The sequence below is a fragment of the Leopardus geoffroyi genome, chromosome B4 (assembly GCF_018350155.1).
Source record: "Leopardus geoffroyi isolate Oge1 chromosome B4, O.geoffroyi_Oge1_pat1.0, whole genome shotgun sequence".
Lineage (NCBI taxonomy): Eukaryota > Metazoa > Chordata > Mammalia > Carnivora > Felidae > Leopardus > Leopardus geoffroyi.
The window spans coordinates 38,564,484-38,576,877 of NC_059341.1; the positions used below are offsets into that span (position 1 = coordinate 38,564,484).

The following is a 12,394-nucleotide window of genomic DNA, read 5'->3' on the forward strand; positions in this document are numbered from 1 at the left end:
GAGCTTGGGCACCAGAATCCCAACAGGAGCTTGGGGCTGTGGGGACGACTGCGTAGGTCAGGTGGGACCAGTTCCTCAGGATTAGCTGACCATAGAGGCCCAGCAGGACCTCGTCCTCCTCCTAGATGAGGAAGCCATCAGTCCCAGATGACCCACACGTTCCTCAGTGAAGCTTCCTTGGCTCTGTCTTCCTTAATTCTGCTTTATTTCAACAACAAGCCCCTTGGCCTCTGCTGAACGCACCTCCTTATTGTCCGCTGGTCCCTACAGCTATAGACAGTATAAAGTTGTGTTGTGTGGGCTTCTTTCCTATTTGGGCTCCTGGTTTATCTCCTTCCCACTGTGGATGCTTTCTCTCTACCTGGCTCCATCAGCCCTGTCTAAAGTATACTGTCATAGGGTTCTCCTGAAATTGTGTGCTTAAGTCTATGTGATCCACATTTCTCATCAGATGACAAAAGATTCCATGACAATGAATATCCCCATGGATATTGACAATGACAATCATGGAAACCATGCCCCCTACAAAGGAAGTGGGGGCCACACTTGGCCAGTGCTCATGCCATCTCAGGCCCACGGCCCCAGGCAGACAGTATGAGAAGGGGCAGGCTGGTTAAAGGTGGGCAGTGATAATGAGACATCCCTCCTCCTCCCTGCCAGCATCTTCTCCCTACACTTGAAGAGCCCCACAGGACAGGAAGGAAAAACCTGGGTACTCTGCTCCTATATAGAGACCAAGACAAATATGGCTATGGGAACAAGGTTTATAGGTCATCTCTGGTGTTGTTCCTCCTTCTCTCCCCAAATAGATCCTTCTTTGAATGCCTCCCCACCCCAGCCCCCACCTCCAAATTCAAACAGGAAGGATCAGGTATTAGCATTTGAACTGAGATGGAAGTTATCACTCCAATGTATTCCCATTTCCAGGGCATTGAACAGTTACCCCTCTTCCCTGACCTGCAGCTAAGGGCTCTCTCTCTGAGTCCCTCCCATTCTTCTTCCTCACCTGTTAAGGGAAATCCAGGTTCAGGAGCAGGCTGATGTCTTGGCTCCCAAGGCTGTTTGAACACACACATACTGCAGATTTTGGCACTTGCCATTTTAAACTGAAATGGTGATAAGCACTTTCTGTCCTTTACACAAGTAAGGAGACTTTAATAATTGAGGAAATAGCTCCAGTTTTCAATTCTGAGAGGTACTAGGGAGATTTATGAACAAAAGATTAAGGATGGGAATGTATATATTACTCTGAGACCTTCGTTTCAACGCCTACCGCCTTATATCCACTTGGGACTCCAATCCAGTGCCAGCCTTCCCTGCTGCACCAAAAGATGTCCCTTCCTCACTTGCTACCTGCTGGGGTACCTTTAAACCACATGACTGAGTATGACTCAAAGGAGCCATTTTGACTGACATCCTTCTAGATCTGTAGAAACCATAAAACTGACCCAGACAAGGAACTGGTGTAAGTCTCCACGGCCAACGTCACTCATATCAGGCCAGAAGCCTCTAGGTTCCCTCTCCCGGCCATACCCTTAAGACCAGAAATCCTTTGAGTGAGTATGGCAATGGCCATACTTTTGCTGAGCACAAAAGGTGACAGCTCTCCAAGACTTCCATGAGCTGGAGCCTGTGTTTACCATCCTGGGTGTAGGAAATGTCTTGCTGGCTAACAGTAAGAAATCCCTTCTTGGTAAATGACAGATGTTTTGGTTATGAGCTGGTTATGAGCTAACCCATAATAAATACAAGGAAATATAGAGGGAAATGAGGAGCAAAGGCACTGGCTGTTGAATAGGAACAGTTCAAGGACAGAAATGAATATTGTTTCAAGGGACTTTCAGAAAGAAAGTCTTCACTTGGTCCCTGCAATCATCTTCCTATGCTTGAAGAAATTCAGGTGCTAGATAACTTTAGACAGTGAATCCAACTACATAAATACTGAAGACCTAATAAAGTGAGATGGGAGAAATTTAAAAACTGATTTTGTCTGACAAAGCAATACTAATTACAGTCATCCATAGAAGCTGTTTACCATTGTGCTTAATAACCAATTCTACACTATCATTAACTGCGTTACATTAACTTTGCTCTAAGTTTTATTTGATTAAATTAATAAACTTTTTCATGCCCACATGTCAGTTCACTCGTCATGAAGTAAGTAATTTTGCAGACTGCTAAAAAACAAATGGGGGAAAGGCAGAGGTAGCTGCTGAATGGTGCCTACTTCTAGCCCTCGTTGACAAAGGCTGGGTCCACTGCAGAGAAGCCCAGGGGTTCCAGGTGGGCCTCAATGCACCTAGGTCCAGCTCAACCAGACTTATCTGTGAAACCAACCCTCTGGAAATGCTTTAGAATACAGCTGGCATCCTAGGGGACCCGGGCCAGGCCCAAAGGCTTTCAGAAGATGAATCCCACAAAGACTGACTCATTTTTTTTTTAATGTTTATTTATTTTGAGAGACAGAGAAAGAGAATGGGGGCGAGGCAGAAAGAGAGGGAGACAGAGGATCCAAAGTAGGCTCCGTGCTGATAGCAGAGAGCCCAATGCGGGGCTCAAACTCACAAACCGTGAGATCTCGACCTGACCTGAAGTTGGACGCTTTATAGACTGAGCCACCCAGGTGCCCCAAGAACTGACTGATTCATGACCAGCCTGGGTCAGACACACGAGCCCTAGGAATGGGGAGCATCATGGTGCTGTTCACATCATTCATACCATTAAACCAGCTCAGGGCTCAGAAGACCTGCTCATATTCTCAGTGTGACCTTGAGCATTCTGACCTTGTTATGTCCCAGAGGAGCACCCGCCCGGAGTGCCTCATAGCACCGGCATGACAAACAAACAAGAGAGCTGGCGTGAAAAGCATTTGGAACTGCAAAGCCCTAAATAAATATAAGGGATTATTTATTATTGTAATTACTGTCATGGCTGTGGAGGGCAAGGGCCATTGCTCCCCAAGGGGGAGGAAGGTCTTAGTTTCAAGGATAAAAGTGCTGCTGGGTTTGGTAAAGGTGAGAAGCAATCAGGAAGATGAAGAGCGGAAAGCTTCGTCCATAAAAGCGCCTGTCAGATCAATCCATTAGAGACGCAGGCTGTGTGTGAGCAGGAGCCACTGAGCCCGAAGCCTGGGTCTGCGGAGAGCTCTGCAGTGGCCGTGAGAACAGTAACAGGGAGAGACACTCTAAAAAGGTCTGCACATGTGGCATGTGCTGTTCCAGCGGGCACACCATATTCCTCCACCAAAGGAAAGAGGCAACCAATTACGTCTGCTTATTATATACATCTATATTGCCACAATTTCTAAAACCACTCATATTGCCTGATGCACACCTACACTTTTTAGTCTTCTCTATGAGGATTTCCTCACCTATTCTAATCCTCACTGTCTCTTCTCTGAACTCTTAGAATATCAAATGTCTTTCAATGAACATTTACTTTTAAAATCCTGAAAAACTGGGGCACCTGCGTGGCTCAGTTGGTTAAGCATTTGACTTCAGCTCAGGTCATGATCTCACAGTTCGTGGGATTAAGCTCCACATCAGGCTCTGTGCTGACAGTGTGGAACCTGCTTGGGATTCTCTCTCTTCCTCTCTCTCTGCCCCTCCCCTGCTCATGCATGCTCTCTCTCTCTCTCTCTCTCTCTCTCAAAATAAATAAACATTAAAAAAAATAAATAAAATCCTCAAAAACTGTTTCACCTGGGTTTATGCTGTCTCAACTAGGTTAGGAACACTCAGACATTTTTGTCACCCACAGGGTCTGTGCTCAAAATGTGAATGCTGAAAATGTGTATAAAATCAATTTAAGACTTGGGATACCTAACTCAGTAGCCCATGGTAGGACCATACTGGAGGAATACCAGATTCCAGAAGAACAGAAGAATTTCAGAATTGAAAGTTTCATCTGATCCAATCACCTATTTTCCCAGTGCTAAAATCCTTGCCACAATGTCCCTGTCATGTATTTACCCAAAGTAGGTTAAAACACCTCCAGCAATAGGGAACTTGGCTGGATCTCTAAACAGCTCTTTCATCTTTGGAATATTCTGACTCACAGAAATATATCTTTCTATGACCTTATCTCTCCTCTGCATAAAAACCCTTTATATATTTGAAAACAGCATTAAGACTTCAAGGGGTTGCTTGGGTTCATGCCATGCCTCTCCACTTTCTCCAACCACATCTCACATGGACTTTCTTTTTCTTTTTTGTAAGTCCCTTCACCTTTCTCTTTACTTTTCTCTGAATGTGCCCTGATTTAGCTTCCTCAAGCCATGGAGCCCCAGACTGAATGCCCAGTGTATCAAGTCTGATTAGCAGAGTTTAGAGCTGGACTATACCTCTCTTGTTCTCGACACTGCATATCTATTCATGCAGCCTGAGATCACATTAACTTTTCTTGGCAGCCACATCACAGTTGACGAATGCTGAACCCATTCGTCAACTAAAACCTCTAAATCTTAAGTCTGTGTGATTGTTTTTCTCTTAAAGATGGTGCTACTGAATCATATCTCTTCTACCTTGTGTTTCTGTCACTGGCTTTTTGGACGCCAGAACAAGAGCTCGGATGTAATTCTGTTAGATTCAGTCCATCTTTCCAGGCTGACATTATCTTAATAGATCCCAACTGGTCATCTAGTGTACTCAATGACCTTCCAAGCTTTGTTGATATGTAAAAATTTCAGTCATAATGTAAGCTAAATAATATGTTGGTTTTGACAATTTAATTCATCTGAGAGTTATTCAGAAGAGTGTTCCTAATATAAAAACTGCTGTTTTTATATTATAGTATTATAGTATTATAGTAAAATAATTGTATTATAGTAAAAATAATATACTAGTAAGGTATCTACTTTTTGGAACCTATTAACCTTTGCTTTGTAGCCAAAAACATGATCAATGTATGCATAACTTCCATGAGGAGAATGTGTATTCTACTGTGAGGTGCACAGCTCTACATTTATCTCTTAAATTAAGCTTGCTGGTTGACAGTTTTAAATATTTTACATATATATTGTACTTTTTGCCTAATGTATCAAATCCTAGATAAGTTTGTTAAAGTCCTCTAAAGTCTGTTTTTATCAAATTTTCTGTTTTTCTAAAAGTTTTTGCCTTATCTATTTTGCTGCTATGTTGTTTGATGCATAAAAGTTTATATCTGTTGTATCTTCTTTGTGGATGGAACTTTTTTTATTACTACAAAATATTCTTCCTTATCTCCCTTTGTTTTTGCCATTGGTAAAAATATTGAAAGAGACAAGGGCAGCAATCTGGAATAGAGCTCTCTGAGCTATTAATAACTTGTGGGCATAAATATCCAGTTTATCTTCTATTAGTCATCCTTAAAACACTCCCCAACAACCCAGTGTTTATTTAATTATCCCCTGTCTGCTATCTGTGCCTAGTCATTTTGAGCTACAGGGGGAGGAGGGACAGAGAATAGGGAGATGAAAGGAAAGGAAGAGAAAGACATGAAGTCTCAGTGAGACAGAGAAACAAATGTAGGAAGAAGGCAGCAAAGGAGTCACGAGCACCAATATTTATTCTTGCTTTCTTGCTCTTTCTGTATAATGGCTGGATAGTGCCTCTAGCATATTCCAGTGTAGTCTAGGTTATAATCCCCCGGCTGACAGCTATGGTTGTCTCAGAATTCATTAGACCCAGAGTAAAAAGGCTGTGGTTCAAATCCTGATTTTGATATCTACAAGCTTTCTGGCCTTGGATAAGTCACATATCCTCAGTGGGCCTGAGGTTTTCTGTATCTGGAAAATCAGATGGTTAATACCTACTTTATAGAGAAGTTGTGAGGTTTAAATAAGATAATGCATGTGGAATTATTTAGCACAATAGGGAGCAGATAGTATGCATTTAATACATTCTAAGTAAATGAGTTCTCTGATTCTCCAGGGGTTTTTGACACCCTTTTGAGAGCTGCTGCTTTCTAATTCCTTCAAATTTCAGCCAAGGGGCAAGTAGAGACTGAAGGGGAATGATGCAGCAACAGGGGTGTGAGAGAATAGGGCAACATCAGGGAACAGAAGACTTGGGGAAGGACAAGACCTGAGGTGGCTCAGGAGAGAAGACAAAGCATGGAAGGAGGGAGACATCAACATTAAGTACTCGTTAAGCCCTTTGTAAAGTAACACTCTAGGTAAAATAATTTAGACTTATGGAATGGGCTCTGTACACCAGGACTTTAGCATCTAAGAACACCAAGCCTGACGCTAACGTGGCATAGAGGAAAGGAATGGAAGAAGAAGCCACATACTGTGGAGTAGACCCCACCCTGCTATGCCTTCCTGGGCTCTGGCTGATAATAACTCTGTGACCAGAGAGCCCTTCCTGGAAGGAAGTGGACAAAGCCCCTTACTCTAGTAGTGTGGAGGATGACAGAGTTCTCTGGGAACAAGTTAAGAGGGGCTGAGTCCAGAAAAGGGAGATTTTCAACTGTGAGGGGAAGAAGCAACAATTATATACTGAAGATACCATAGGGCATGATGGATATGAAAGAATGAGTCCTAGTGAAAGCCAGGATGAAAAGCCCAGGTCCAGCATAGTGGGCAGAATGCCACCCAGGGTGTCTAACTGTAGAAGATGCCCCTTGTCTAAAGGAGGCCCTTAAGCATGTGTGTGCATATACACATGTGCGTGATATTGAAGATTTAGGCTGGGATGTGGGGGAAGGAAGTAAGGGTGGGGATTATAGTGATTCTCATGTAAGTACAAGGCTTAGGTTCAGAGAGACCTTTACGGATTATTTGCAGGGAATTGGAAGGCGAGATGTAGTTAGCAATTAACTTACCCTGCCAGGTTCCCACAGGGACTGTGAAAATTAATTAACCTTCACAAAGTGATTTGCACACTGAGAGTTAAGGTACCACACTGGAGGAAAGCATTAATACTCAGTACCACTGGGGTTCCAGCTAATGACACATGGGCCAAGGCCTTCCTACTATAGAATACTGCTGGTCAAAATATCTCTTTCCCGTTCCCTTGTTCCTTTTTGCCTGCACTTAGGAACAGAATCCCTTCAGATTTCAGAGGGTCTCAGAAAGTCATCTGGTTAACCTTCTAGATTCTAGGCAGGAGGTGCTGAAATCATTTCAGGAAAAAGGTAGCTTCTTCTTTCCCTAAATGGTGTAGTCTTGACCTTGGACAAATGGCATTTTTCTACACTTTCAATAAATTTCAGAAGCTTGAACTCAAGGGAGAACTTAGAAATGCATCTGGCCTTGGAGACTAACCATTCTGATTTCACGTGTCTCCATGTGGGCGGGCAGTGGTCTGATCAGTATGTCTCTTAGTTTGCACAATCTGGTGAAAGGCAGATGTGAAGAGAGGAAAAATCCCCCTCCCTATCATAGACTGAGCTTAACATGAAGAAAATGAGGGTCAAAGCAAGGAAGTAACCTGTCTGTGGGCAGCTGGATAGTCCAGGTCTGAGTACAGGGGAGAAGCCAGGCCTTGAGTCCCAGTCTCCTGTTCCATCCATGACACCACAGTGTCTTCCCAAACATCCTGAGTGTCTACACTGGTAACTCCATACATTTGTGCTCAGGATCAACAATCCAAATCCCATCTGGAGTCTTTCGATTGTACAGTGTGAACCAGAGTAGGTGCCCCACCAGGGCTGGAGAAGGCCAAGATCACCAGAAGGGCCTGACCCTTTTTCCCATGTCTCCCACCCATCTCCCCCATGTGTACTGAGCACAGAGTGAAGATCCTGGGCCGGAAAATTCTCAAGGAGTCTGCTATTTGCCAGAGAAGAAAATGGAAGCACGTTCAGGCTCAGCCTACTTAGTGGCTGGGATGAGAAAGGTACATGAGGGATTCAGGCTCACCGCTGCCCCCTGCCACCTGCTTCAGGCAGTTGCAGTCTCCAGACAGCAAAGAGAATTCTTACTAGAAAAATCTTCAGAGTCTCTCTCAGTCTCTCTAACTGCCTCCCTCTCTCTGTCTCTGTGTCTGTCTCTGTGCCTGTTTGTCTGTGTCATGCACACGCGCGCACACACACACACACACATGACTGGAGTGGAGCTGAATGAGGGGAAAACATCAGAATTTGTACAAAATTCTGCAGGCTCTATAATCGCCAATTGGATTTTCAAGATGGATGGTTTCTCCCTAATTAGATTCTCCTGCCTTGTATAAACCAACTTTGCTGCTTTATCCCATCCTATAAAGCAACCCATTCTTGATTAGTCAGGTTTACAAATCATGCCCAGGGTGTACACAGAGCACAAACAGTCCTCACCTTTCAATCTGCTCTCAGATAAAAATGTGCTTCTGCCTCAGATAATAATATACCAATAAAAAACATGTGCCTGACTAAGCCATAGCATCATTACCTAGAGCCCTCACCAAAAACTTATCTTCACCTTAAGAAAGAGACTAAAATCCCAGACTGGAAGGGCACCCTGGATCGTGCTTTTTGCAGACTGATACATTTTGGAAAAATGTAGAGACTAGAGCAGCATTTTTTCAAAGTGCTGGGGCACCTGAGTGGCTCAGTCGGTTAAGTGTCTGACTGAGGCTTAGGTCATGATCTCACGGTTCGTGGGTTCAAGCCCCATGTCGGGCTCTGTGCTGACAGCTCAGAGCCTGAAGCCTGTTTCAGATTCTATGTCTCCCTCTCTCTCTGCCCCTCCCTTGCTTGTACACGTGCTCTCTCTCTCTCTCAAAAATAAAATAAACACTAAAAAAAAAATTCAAAGTGTGGTGTGTAGCCTGCGTGCATCAGAACCACTGGGATGTATGCTAAGATGAACATTCTTGGGCTCCCTCCCCAAGACATACTGATCTAAACTCTCTGGGGGAGAGACCTAAGAATCTACCTTTAACCAAGATCCTCTTGTAATTCCGAAGCAAGCTAACATTGGAGAACCATGCAGATAAAGTCCTTCACAGATGGAATGTAAGGGCCACCTGCCATATATATGCTGCAGTATTTGCTGCCATATCTGGAGGCAAGGCCAAGGAAACAATGACCCCCTCTTCCCCCAGAGACTCTCATGTCCCTGAAGCTTCATATCATAGAATCCCAGTTCTCAGGCTTATGTCAGAGCAGCAGGTATCATAGCTGAGACTGTCAGGCTATGAGACACATTCCCTCCTGGTCTGAACACTGTCCCAGAACCCAGGGAAATCACTCTGGACAGAAAGTGCCTAGAGAATGGCTGGGCAGGGGATGCAACTTAAGGGCCCCCATGCCCTCAAGAAACTGCATGGGGCCTGACTCAGTTGGATGAGAAAGACTGTACAGATGAGGAACTGATTCCAATGTGGCCCTGGTGGGTGCTGATAAGTTTGTCAAAGCCAAGTGTGGTCCACCAGTGATGTGAAATAGGCAGCCTGGGTGGCCTTCCAGGCTACTGAGCTGCAGACGACTGAGTAAGCAGAGCACAGCCACGACCTGCCTTTGATCTAGAAAGCACTTTTGTTCCAAGAGTTCAAAGCACTCTCCAGACACCACCTAATTCATCCTTACCCTCAGCCTCAGGATTAGATCCTGGTAAGGGGCCAATCAAGTCCATGCATCCAGCAGATTCCAACCCTGGTCAAAGTCAGAATTCCTAAGGATACTTTTTAAATGCAGACTTCGAGCCCCCAACCCAGCCCAAATAAATCAGACTTTCCTGGGGTGGGGCCTTAACATCCACTAGTGATTCTGGCAAAAGGTCTGAATCTATTGCTGCCTCTAGACAGTATCGCTCTCCATCCTCTGGAAAGCTGAAGCTTCCCCCCACTCCCCCCAGGAAAGGGTGATTGGGAAGATGCTTTCCATGGCAAAGCACTTCATAATTCTGATAGTCAGAAGTTCTTCCGAAGCCTAAACCATATTAATTACGCTAAATGTGAAGTTCTCTGAACTTCTGTGCAGTGGACCAAGGAGCGTGGCTCCATTCATCTGGCCTCCACTTCCTAAGAGAGATGTGGAGGCTCCAGTAGATTCTGAAGTTCAACAGGAGAACTGGGCTTTGGCCCCAGGTTTGTGCATTTGACCATGTCCCCACCTTGCCCCATGGGCGGTGGCTTCTTCCCAGTGAACACGCAATAGAGTTGAACATTGTATCAAAGATCTGACTCAAGCTCCACTCCAAGGGACAAGGGGTGAGAGACTGAGTGCTCCCAGACTTGCCTTTTCCCCCTATTCCCAATATACAGATTGTAAAAACAATCCAGGGCAGTGAGGTAAAGAGGGCCCCTGGTCTCCTGACACCAGCTCTCAGGAGCTTTCCCTAGGCGCTCAGGCCAGCTGCATAGCCCTCCCTCCCAGAAGCCAGAGCAGACCTGGTTCACTCACTGCAGCAGAACTGAATCCCTGAGGGACATGACTCAGCCTGGGGAGCTGGGACAGGACCCTCCCTCCGCCCCCACCAGTCAGTCCCATATTCTCTGGGCTCCACAGGAGGGATAAACAAGGTGTGTGGTTTGGAAAAGGAGGAGGAAGCGAAAGCCTCTGCTGCCTATGTCAGCGCTGTCTAGCGTTTCAACGGTACGAATTCTCTGGTTGGCTTTGTTGCAGAATTTTTATGAGCATGAGCTCAACCTTATCAGTGCGATCATAAACTCCTCAAGATGAGGACTCTGTGTTCTATTTGCCTAACTCAGAGCCTGGCACAGAGTAAGTGCTTGTTAAGGCAAGCTACGAGGACACCCCGTGTCCTGGGTGCCTAGCCTGGGGGGGAGGGGACACACAGTGGCAATGACTTGAGCCATGTCTGGGACGGGCGTTCGTTGGCCTTGTGGAGTCAATATGTTATACCCCACACTGAAAAACCAGCTGCGGAGGAGACTGGGAGGGGTTCAGACCGTCCTCAGGATCCCCCCGACTCCAGCCTGAATCGAGCCATTCCGAGAGCTTCCATTCTCCCCCCTCACTGATGCCTGGACATGCCCCTCCCACACACATCCCCAAACCTCCAAATTCATCTCCTCGATGATGTCTCAGAATCACTTAACCTCACCCTGGGCTATTCGTCAAGCCTCCCATTGAAATAGTCTACACGTTATCGGGATTTCCTGTTTACTTGTCTGACAGCTGAGCTGCAAGAACCCCTGTAGATCAGCTGCTTCAGTCACAACCCAGAAGCCCTGATGGGATCAACCTTTCTGGTTTCTTTAACAGAAGACAAGAGAATAAAAGAGGCTCTAATAGAGAATATCAGAGTACATCACATGCAGGAAGCATGAGCTCCATTTCAGGAAATGTTCAGTTACCCACACACAGAAGTGTATGCGAGTTGCAAAGTCAAATGCATTTCTTCTGGTGACTCACAATCACAAAAAGTGTGAAAAACACCACACCTATTTTCTCAGGTCACCAGGGAGGACACTGACACACAGAGAGATAAAGCAAGCTGCCCAAGGTCACACGGCTGGTCAGTGGCAGTGCTTGGGCAAGAGCTTGGGTTTCTCCTGAGCGATTTTAGTGCTCTGCTCACTACAGCCTGCGGTCTCTGGTTCTGCACCCAGAGAACACCCCTGAGGTGGGCTAGGGAGCTCCGGGGACCCCTAATCCTACCACACCTCTCCAGCCAGGAGGGGGCTTCCATCAGCTGACCCAGGGCAGATGCACCTGGCAAGGATAATCCACTGGAACCTTTGGCTGAGCAAGTTTTGCACATGCAGCCAAGAGTGACCTTGGCTTTCATCTCAAGAACTCTTTAATAGTCATTAAATGAGGGCAAAAGCACTAAACGAGGTCACTTTAAGATGAATGTGAGGGCTAACCAGCTCTGAAACAAGTCAAGAGCGCTGGCCTCTCCCTGTGGGAGTGCAGGCCAGCAGAGAAGCATCCTACAGTGAAGATTCCAGGCCATGAGCTGGGTCACTGCCTGCCCATTCAGTCTGTGACTCCTCTCACCTTCCTTAGAGAAAAGAGCACCCTCTTCTCTGGGAGGCACCACCTGACTTTTTCTGTGGCTCCTCAGGGTGAGCAACGCTGGGGTCAGAGGAAAGTGGGGTTGCAGGGAGAGTCAGAAACTAAAACAGCCCCTTATTTTACTGGTGAGAAAACCATAGCTCAGAGAGACCAAAAGATTTGAGCAAGGTCACAGAGCTAGCTGGTTGGAGAGCCACACATAACTTCAATCCAGAGCTCCTGATTCCCAGCTCCCCACTTCTAAGACCCACACACACAGCATCTGGGTATCTTGTTACAATGCAGAATCAGTAGGGTTGGGGTGAGACCTGAGGTTCTGCATCCCAAAGAAAGTTCTAGGTGATGCCAATGCTACTGGCTGTATACCATGTTGTCTGGAAGGGTAAAGGGATCTTTAAACCTCACCACTGGTCATATCCAGGCTCAAACTCTTCACTTTAACCAGGCAAATCCTCTAATACTGACAAACATACTTATTTAAAATGGTAAGTATTATTATTTTAACATC

General features: G+C 45.7%; 1 protein-coding gene across 2 annotated transcripts in view; it reads right to left on the reverse strand.

Moving 5' to 3' along the window:
- The window catches only part of CRACR2A (calcium release activated channel regulator 2A), a 133,860-nt gene that overhangs the window by 45,563 nt on the left and 75,903 nt on the right, over positions 1 to 12,394 (reverse strand). The gene's annotated exons all lie outside the window — the stretch shown is intronic.